The 8,895-nt window shown below is 42.3% G+C and overlaps 1 long non-coding RNA gene across 1 annotated transcript; it reads left to right on the forward strand.

The window, feature by feature from the left end:
* The first annotated feature begins 1,899 nt into the window (after positions 1 to 1,899).
* LOC116057683 lies at positions 1,900 to 5,100 on the forward strand. Its single transcript, XR_004106869.2, has 3 exons — positions 1,900 to 2,013; positions 2,598 to 2,600; positions 5,090 to 5,100. It is a non-coding gene; the product is annotated as an uncharacterized LOC116057683 (long non-coding RNA).
* Positions 5,101 to 8,895: the final 3,795 nt, after the last annotated feature.

Raw genomic sequence — 8,895 nt, forward strand, 5'->3', positions numbered from 1 at the left:
GTCAGGTTTCCATAATGAATCCTGCTAGAATGTTGGTCAATCCCAAATGACCTGCAGGGATGTGTGTGTGTGTGTGTGTGTGTGTGTGTGTGTGTGTGTGTGTGTGTGTGTGTGTGTGTGTGTGTGTGTGTGTGTGTGTGTGTGTGTGTGTGTGCGCGCGCGCACAAAAGTAGTATGTGGTCAATTTTGTGCATTTTTCTATCTGTATGCATGTTTGAGTGTTTGTTTCGCTGTGCATGCATATGTGTGAGTTTGTGTCCAGTGCTTATGAGCATTGAGCTGTGTGATGAGGCTGTACAGGCAGCGGGGGGTGCAGATGGTATACTGAGGCCCGAGGACAGTCGGCCTGTCCATGACTCACACTCAGCAAGCCAGCAACTCTCAATTCTGTCTTGCTCTCTTACGCTCTCTCTCTCTCTCTCTCTCTCTCTCTCTCTCTCTCTCTCTCTCTTACTCTCTCTCCCCATGGTGGCCCAGAAAGCACAACATAACAAGTGTGTATTTGTGTGTGACTGCAGGAGGAAACAGAAAATGCGGACTGAGCTGTCTTTATGCATATGTCCATTTTTGCGACCGTGTGCCTGTATATGCGTGTGCGTGTGTGTGTGTGTGTGTGTGTCACAGTGACAGTGAGCTGTCCAGGGGAAGCTGCTGACAGTCTTTTCAGGACTGATTTACCACTGCAGAACAGCATTAAAGCCTTTTGTCCGCAGCTCCACTTTTATCTTACTCACCTTCACTATCATTCTACCTACTACCATCTCACCCGGCTCCTCATGAACCTTTACACATGAAGGAAGGGGGATTTGGAGCTTTGGAGCTTCAATCCTGATTTTCCTCCAGCTCTCAGTTTTTTTGAATGAGGGATTAGGATTCTAAAGGGTTGCAGGGAGCATTTTACTTTCAGTCTGATCAATATACGGCATAATGTTCTTAACAATCCAATATTGATCCTTTTTTTTGCATGACAAGATTGTTACATAGAATCTACAGGGATTGACTATATTGACAATGGGCCCAAGCCCTTAAAGAGTTATTCCTTATCATGTTTCATTGGTGAAATGGTCGTGGAACCCCCGTTTAACAACCCTCTTGAAGGGCTTCACCAATTATGAAAAGGAAACTAATGTGATGGTTTCATATTCAGATGGCGTAACGGTTGTTAGAATTCTCAGCCTGGGACAGTAAATCATGTTGAGTCTCACAAGGGCTTATTAAACCATGTTAGAAATCCTGTAGACCTTGGAGCGAGCTCTTTCAGATCCCAAATGGTAACCAGCCTTAATGTGCCAGTCAGCTCGCCACAGCTGGGGGCTGACACTGACATTTCTACGAGGCTGGCTTCACTGAGTCACTAAGACTAGCTGTGTTTCTTTGTTTCTACCTGGGGATCCAAGACAAAGTAATTTTTTTAAATCTACATTTCATCCATTTTTTTTATGTGATCAAACAAAAGACAATAAAATTGTGACGTCCTACCTGTCAAAGTAGCTGGTAATGAAACACAACATCCACGACCAATATTTGCTGGTGGGAGAAATTATTTCCCTCCATGGATACAGTCTTGGAGTTGAGGATATATGCTAGCTCGCTCACTCTTTTACCCGCAGGCTATAGAGGGTGATACAAGTCTTAACAGGCTACATGTTACACTGTAGCAGCCCAGCTGGGAGCCTGACTTTTTTGTAGGGCCTTCCTCACCTCACGAGGCCACGGCTGCTTTTACAGGAGCTTGATTTTCAACCACACTGATTCTTTAGATATCCCTGGCATGGACCAGTTTCATTTTCTCACCTGAACTCAGGGTCTGCATAGCATAGATACAGCCATGCTAGCAGCTCTGTGAGGCTCTACCTAGGCACAGCGTTGAGCTAAATGCAAACATCAGCGCCATAACATGCTCACAATGACAATGCTAACATGCTAATGTTAAGCAGGTATAATAGTTACCATGTTCGCCATCTTTGTTCAGCGTCTCAGCATGCTAACATTTGATAATTAGCACCAAACACAGTGCAGCTGAGGCTGATGGGAATGCCATTAGTTTTGCAGGTATTTGGTCATAAACCAAAGTGTTGGACATATTTAAATTTTGACTAGATGATGGCGCTAAATGAAAGGTTAAGAGATCACTAAAGTGATTACAATTTATCTTGAGGGGGCCATGAATATTTGTACCAAATTTCATGGCAATCAATATAATAATTGTTGACATTTCCACTCAAAACCACAAATGTCAACCCAGTGGTGGCGTTAGGGGAAAAGTCAGAGGATAATCAATGCAAGTACTACTCCATCCTCTAGAGATCATGAATGTCTGTACAAAATATCATGCCAATCCATGCAGTAGTTGATAGAGATATTTTTGTCTGTGGTAGACTGACCAACAGACTGACATTGCCATTGAGCCACAGTGCTAGCATGGCTGAAAATACATTAAACTCATCCATGGTAGAGTTTAAAAAAAATAAAAAATAAACTGGCTTATGGCTGAGGGTCTGTAAATAAGACTGTTTCTAGAAAATCCTCCAAAGTTGACTTTGCAAAGATGCAAGGCTTTCATGTGACAGCTTAAAAATATACTCCACAAAGCAGAGCAAGTATGCAAGTTTTTCGGTCCCCACTCTCTCTCTCTCTCTCTCTGCTTCTCCTATTATATGTGATGTGTCTTGATCTTGATTGAGGTGATAGAGATGGAGATGGAAACAACATACTTCTGTAACCCCCCACTTACCCCACATGCATGGGCGCACGCAGAAACACATAAACACACTTATGGATTCCCATGAACATACGCAGCAACATGCTCACTGAAACCAAGATCTAGAGATCTTTCTTCTACAGACCAAAAAAAAATGTACATACACACTCATGACCAATGTACTTTTGCTTTTTGTCTACATGTAGAGGAAGATGAGGGGGGGCAGTGCAGTGTATTTGAGCATGAGTGGGCTGATGTGGTTGTGGCCTTACATGCAAGACTATATAGTATATGGCTTAAACACCCTACGGGCCTAGCAATGGGTAGTAACACACTGACACAGTTATCAGACCAGACTAATTTGATCTGGGACTGTGTGTGTGTGTGTGTGTGTGTGTGTGTGTGTGTGTGTGTGTGTGTGTGTGTGTGTACACAGTGTTTAGAAGAGCCTTGGTATATGAATGTCTTAATGTATGTGTGACTCTTTCATGCATTTGTGTAGAATATACGATACTGTTCTCCTTCACTGCTCTCTCACCTCTTAACCTTCTCAAATGTGGATGTAAGAAATGGTGTGTGTATGTGTGTGTGTGTGTGTGTGTGTGTGTGTCGCTGCCTGCATCTGCAATGGCTGCATATGTCACACGAACAACCCGTCCCTCTGCGCTGTCTTGCCTCTACTCCCGTACTTCTTCTCCAATTCATAAATATCTTTACTGCCAGGAAAACAGTGTCAGATATGTCAGAGTTTTCTAAGGAAGCTCTTGGCAGATGACCACGCACTCCTGCAACCGTTTGACCCAGTTTCGGTCCTCGCATCGCCACAGTTAAGATGCTAAGGGATATTATGCATTATACACAAAAAACACACAAACATGTATCTAACTCTGCAACGTTGCACATAACTAAACAGCCGCCATGTCACAATTAAAAAGTGCACTTTATCAAATATGGAAGTGCACATATACTGTAGCTTGCATAAGTGTTCATCAAAGCAAAAAATCCAATATTAAATGTACAGAAAAACGATAGTCTAAATCAGTCGGTCGGGGAGCATAAATTTAATGAGTAAATGAGAACGCTGCGGCACTACACTCATTTGTCATGCCTGTGATCCATCCTGTTTCATATCAGCTGCAAGCAGGGGAGCAGAGACAAGGACTGCGTCTAAATGTATCTGACTGGGTCTAAGTGTGTCTGACTGTTTCTGAGTGTTTTCTAACCGTGTAGTCATGTTACATCTTGTCATTGTGTCATACGTGATGAGTGATGATCAGAGGTTGAAGGAACGTGCATTGATTGCTAAAAAATTAAACCGCTACAGAACATAGAGAGGCAAGGAAGGAAGGAAAGAGGCAAAGGAAGAAGGAAAGAAGGAACAAACAACAGTTTGAGGGAGGACACACAAATAGACCACAGCACACAACAATAAGAAAACACATGCACATAAACCACAGCACGCAACAATACGAAAACACATGCAAATACACCACAACACAACGCAAGTGTTTCCAGGGGACACTTTTAAGTGATGCACACGTGCCTCAACCATCCAAGGGGGTAAGCGAGCATCCACAAACCGTAGCTCCTTTGGAGCCATTTTGTTGCTAACAAGCCATCACCCGCCGTTAGCGTCCCATTGACTGCCATTCATTTTGGCAGTCAATCTGAAGCGTTTAAAGACTTTATTTGTCCGTTGTTTATTTCGAAAGAAACACGACAATGTATAAAAGGCTCCATTACCTTGTACCTCACGTTATGGCTCCGTAGCAGACGTTTGTAAAAAAAGGCTAACGATTGTGTCATAACCACGCGACTTAACTGTCGTATAGTAGAGGAATTACCGTATAGTACAGGAGAAGCTCGCAGGCAGTTTCGACTTACATTAGCTGTTTAAGTTTAATTACTAATGTTAACTAGCATTTTAGTTAGCAATAATTAGCCTGTGCCTATGTTATCTCCTTACATATACCTACGCTCTCCATCTCTGTAAGATTTGTAATGATTGAGATTTCTCTTGGTACAGCTACCAGAAGACATACAACTTTCAGACAGGTTGCTCACGTCACATCTACGTCGTCTCTCTCAGTTGGAGGCTGCGCAGTAACGCTCAGCGCTCACCGGAAAAGTATGTAAGTATCTATGCAACACTCTCTGCAGCCGCGTGTGCATCACTTAAAAGTGTCCCCTGGAAACACTTCCGTTGTGTTGTGGGCTATTTGCATGTGTTTTCTTATTGTTGCGTGCTGTGGTTTATTTGCGTGTGTTTTCTTAATGTTGCGTGCTGTGGCCTCTCAGGGCCACCGTAGATAAAGGAATAAAGAGTGGAAACTTGAAGAAGGAAAATGAAAGGGTCATGGGTTAACAGGAAGCCATTGAGGCATAGAGAAGACAATTGAGAAAAAGGGGAAATAATGAACAAACAATCAAATGAATAGCACAAGGAGGGAGTAAATGAAGGAAGGGGAGAAATTAAGGAAGGAGGGAAGGAAAAGAGAGATACAGAGTGTCATAAAGGAGGCGAAGAAGGGAAGCAGCAGGAGGATCGAATGAAGGAATGAACAAACAAGGCACAAGGGCCGAAGAAAGGAATGAAGGGAGGAGTGTCAAGGAAGGAAAGCAAAGAAGGAAGAAGGAAAGAAAAGAGAGAAACAAGGAGGCAAAATAATGGAAGGGATGAGGGGATGAATGGATGGGATGGTGAGGAACAAAAGTGAATGAATTAGACAGGGAGGGATGTACATAAGGAATTTAGGTGAAAGCTAAAAGAAAAGGATGAATGACGGGATAAATAAAAAGAATTGGGGAGGTGAAACAGAAGGGAAAAAAAGAGAAGAGGGAATGGTTAGACAGGAGGAAATAAGGCAGTAAGGAAAGAAAAAAAAGAGAAAAGACTAAATGAATGGAGAGGAAAAGGTCAAATTTCAAGTGACTTTATGGCTGAGAGACAGAAATAAAGGAGCTGTCACTCCACTGTGACTCCCATTAGAGCCTATGAATGGATCACTGGCTTCACCACGCTACTCGCTGACCTGCATAACAGCCACCGATTAACACATTGTCACATCTGATGCCAACTTGATCCAGAAGCACCAGAGGAGGGGCATAGTGATGGCATGTATGAAAGACAGACAGACAGAAAGACAGACAGATATTGGGAAATAGAGAAGAAAAAGAAGAAGAAAATAGGAATACAGCTCTGCAGTACCATGAGCCAAATGTGTGTGTGTGTGTGTGTGTGTGTGTGTGTGTGTGTGTGTGTGTGGCGAATGCAGTGACGGGACCAGCGACAGTAGTTGTGTAACTAATGATGCCGCCTCATAATGAGGCCGACACATCGGTTCACACTCACACCTTTCCATTGCATGACCCTCATTATTCCCCTGTGGATTTACAGCAGCAGACTGATGTGCATTTTTGTGCATATTCACAAGGACAGACAGATTAACAGAACAGCATTTTTTTTTTTTTTTTTTTACGGATTCAGACGCGGAGCTTTCATTATTCACGTCTAGTTTAGTGGCGGTATGCTGCCACCATGGAGAAAAGCACAAAGAGAAGTAAAAAAAAAAGAAAAAAAAGAAAAGGAGACAGGAAAAAAGAGAGGAAGGATGACAAAGTGAAGCAAATTAGACAGAGACGATGTGAAAGGGGTTAGAGAGAAACATTATCTTTTGATGTACTCCAGTGAAACTGCTCATTACTAACCAGAGCAACAAAAGTAAAGTACAAACATTCTCCAACTCCCACACACACCCACAAGCACGACGGCATATAATTGAAGAGAATACAATCGACAGTAGCCCACAGAGGCACAATTGACATTTTAAAGAATACAGTGAGGGAGACAGAGACTGAGGCAGGTTGACAGAGAAAGTAAAAGAGAAGTGAAACGTTTTGGCATTTTTTTTGGCCCAGTGCACTGAGGATATTCCGGGATGGAGGAAACTCTTTATACTCCTTCTCCCCCACAGGCCTCAATCTGCTTTCCAGCTCCCTCCCTCAATACTTTGGTCTCTCCCTCACTCTCTCTTATCCATTCACTTTCTCAACACCCCTCCCCTGCTGTGGATTTACAACCGCCTCCTCCAAATTCCACTCAGTTATTTTCATTTGGGGTAATTTTTTTATTCCGCCTGATGTTTATTCATGACCAGGGTTCTGAAAGAGAGATAAGAAGCCAAGTGCTGAGCTGGCCCCGAGGGCCGTGAGGGCTCCAAGTCAGTCTGCACACACACACTCAAACGCGCATACACATAAACACTACTGGAACACACATGCACGTGTTTGCAGACGCACACACGCTAACCCTCCCACAAACACACACACTGTTTTTGGTTTGTCATCACGTACAAACTGAGGTGTTTTGCCCGTGAAACGCCACTATCGTTATCAGATTAAGACTTGGCCGGCTGCCTCCTTTTGCTGCTTCTGTTTGTTAAAAGAAAAAACGATTTCTTATTTTTTGAGATGTCACTACCAAAACATGTCTGACCCTCATCTGTCAACAGTGCTTATCATGATGTCATGACACACACACACACACACACACACACACACACACACACACACACACAGGGAGGCTGTTTTTTTCTTTTTCAAACCCACCCCTTCCTACGTGTAGTTGTATTTGTATGTTGCCTACTTGGTGATTCTGCGTATGCCAGCGTGCATGAATGTGTAGACGGATTTGCAGTTCAAATGGCTAGAGGGAGAGAGTGAGATGAGAGACGTGATGCGTAGAAAGTGAGCAAGAGACACAGAGAAAATGATTTTTTTTTTTTTTTTCTCTAAGAGTGGGTTAAAATCCTTCTTATTCTCCATCACCGGCTCCCAAATCTGCTCAGCCACTTTCCTACTTCCACACCTTTCTCTAAGCACCAAGCCAATACACACCAATCTGATCCCCTCTCTTCATGCACATTTTCCATCTTTCCAAATTCTGTCTAAAAAAAAAAAAGCCTGAGACTGAGAGCTTGTGTTTGGCATGGGTGGTGCCTGCCAGTTTGATCACAATGGTGGAACACCCCAGGAAGAGTAGGCGATGACTGTCTGTTAAAGGACCAAACCACGTTGTTGTTTTTTTAGAAAACTGCCCTTATGGTCTACTTTTCTCTACAGTGACGAGGACATACATGGAGGTCAAAATGCTCCTTGTGTTCCCATAGATTAACTCCCATGCCCCATGTTAATAGCTGATGCTACACTATATTGAGTTCTAACAACCAAATATGCACTGATTCGATGATTTGCGGGTGAAAAGACATCTGAACCGAGTTAAATTGAGTTGAAAGGTGAGGTCTTTTAGATGCCTATAGTTACTGAAATGCTGTTGAAACAGTTATAAGTAACCTGGATGCCTAAACAAACATTTAGTCCAGTTTTAACCTAGATGTCTAGATTTCTTTTGACTTGCATATCATCCAAATAATTCTCAATAGAAGGTGACCTTTGTAAACGGTTCATAACGGCCCTGAAAGCATATTTCCTCTATCAGCTTCTTACTATGAGAAATGGGCTCCTGCATTCACATACAGCTTCAACTTTCCATACTAAGCGAAATTATATAATAATAAATATTAATAATCATTGACTCACAGGAATAACTGTGGCATAAAATTCGCTGCGCATTGCATGAATACATTTGCAAAATTTGCAGAAACGAACCCACATCAACCGCATTTAATTAATAATGATTCATTTTAATGACAAAAAACCGTTTCAAGAAAATAACTAAGAAACATTTGTGACAATGTTTTGTCCCTTGTAATATATACACTCAGGCATAGCTAAAACTAATGCAGTCAAATACAACAGGCCTGCAATGAATCCTACCTTCATGAGGTTATAATGCCCCATGACTCATGTCATACATAAAGTCCTCTTAGAAGGTAAAAAACAAACTATCTCAACCTTAGAAACCTGGAATGATGAAGGAGCATGTCTGGAACACGAGCACCACCTGCTGGATGCTGGGTGCAGGTGCAACATATTTTGGCAGCTCTGAGGTTTGCAGATGTGACAGAATAATTTGGGACAGACAATAATAGGCGACACCAAAATAGTTTAAATACGTCAATATATATATATATATATATATTTATTTTTTTACTCTTACATTTTGTGTATTTTCGACTCGATAAAACATCCCGAATAGATAGCCTAATCGAACAAGCCCAGTTCAAAAACAGTTT

Source organism: Sander lucioperca, chromosome 18 (genome assembly GCF_008315115.2).
Source record: "Sander lucioperca isolate FBNREF2018 chromosome 18, SLUC_FBN_1.2, whole genome shotgun sequence".
Taxonomy (NCBI): domain Eukaryota; kingdom Metazoa; phylum Chordata; class Actinopteri; order Perciformes; family Percidae; genus Sander; species Sander lucioperca.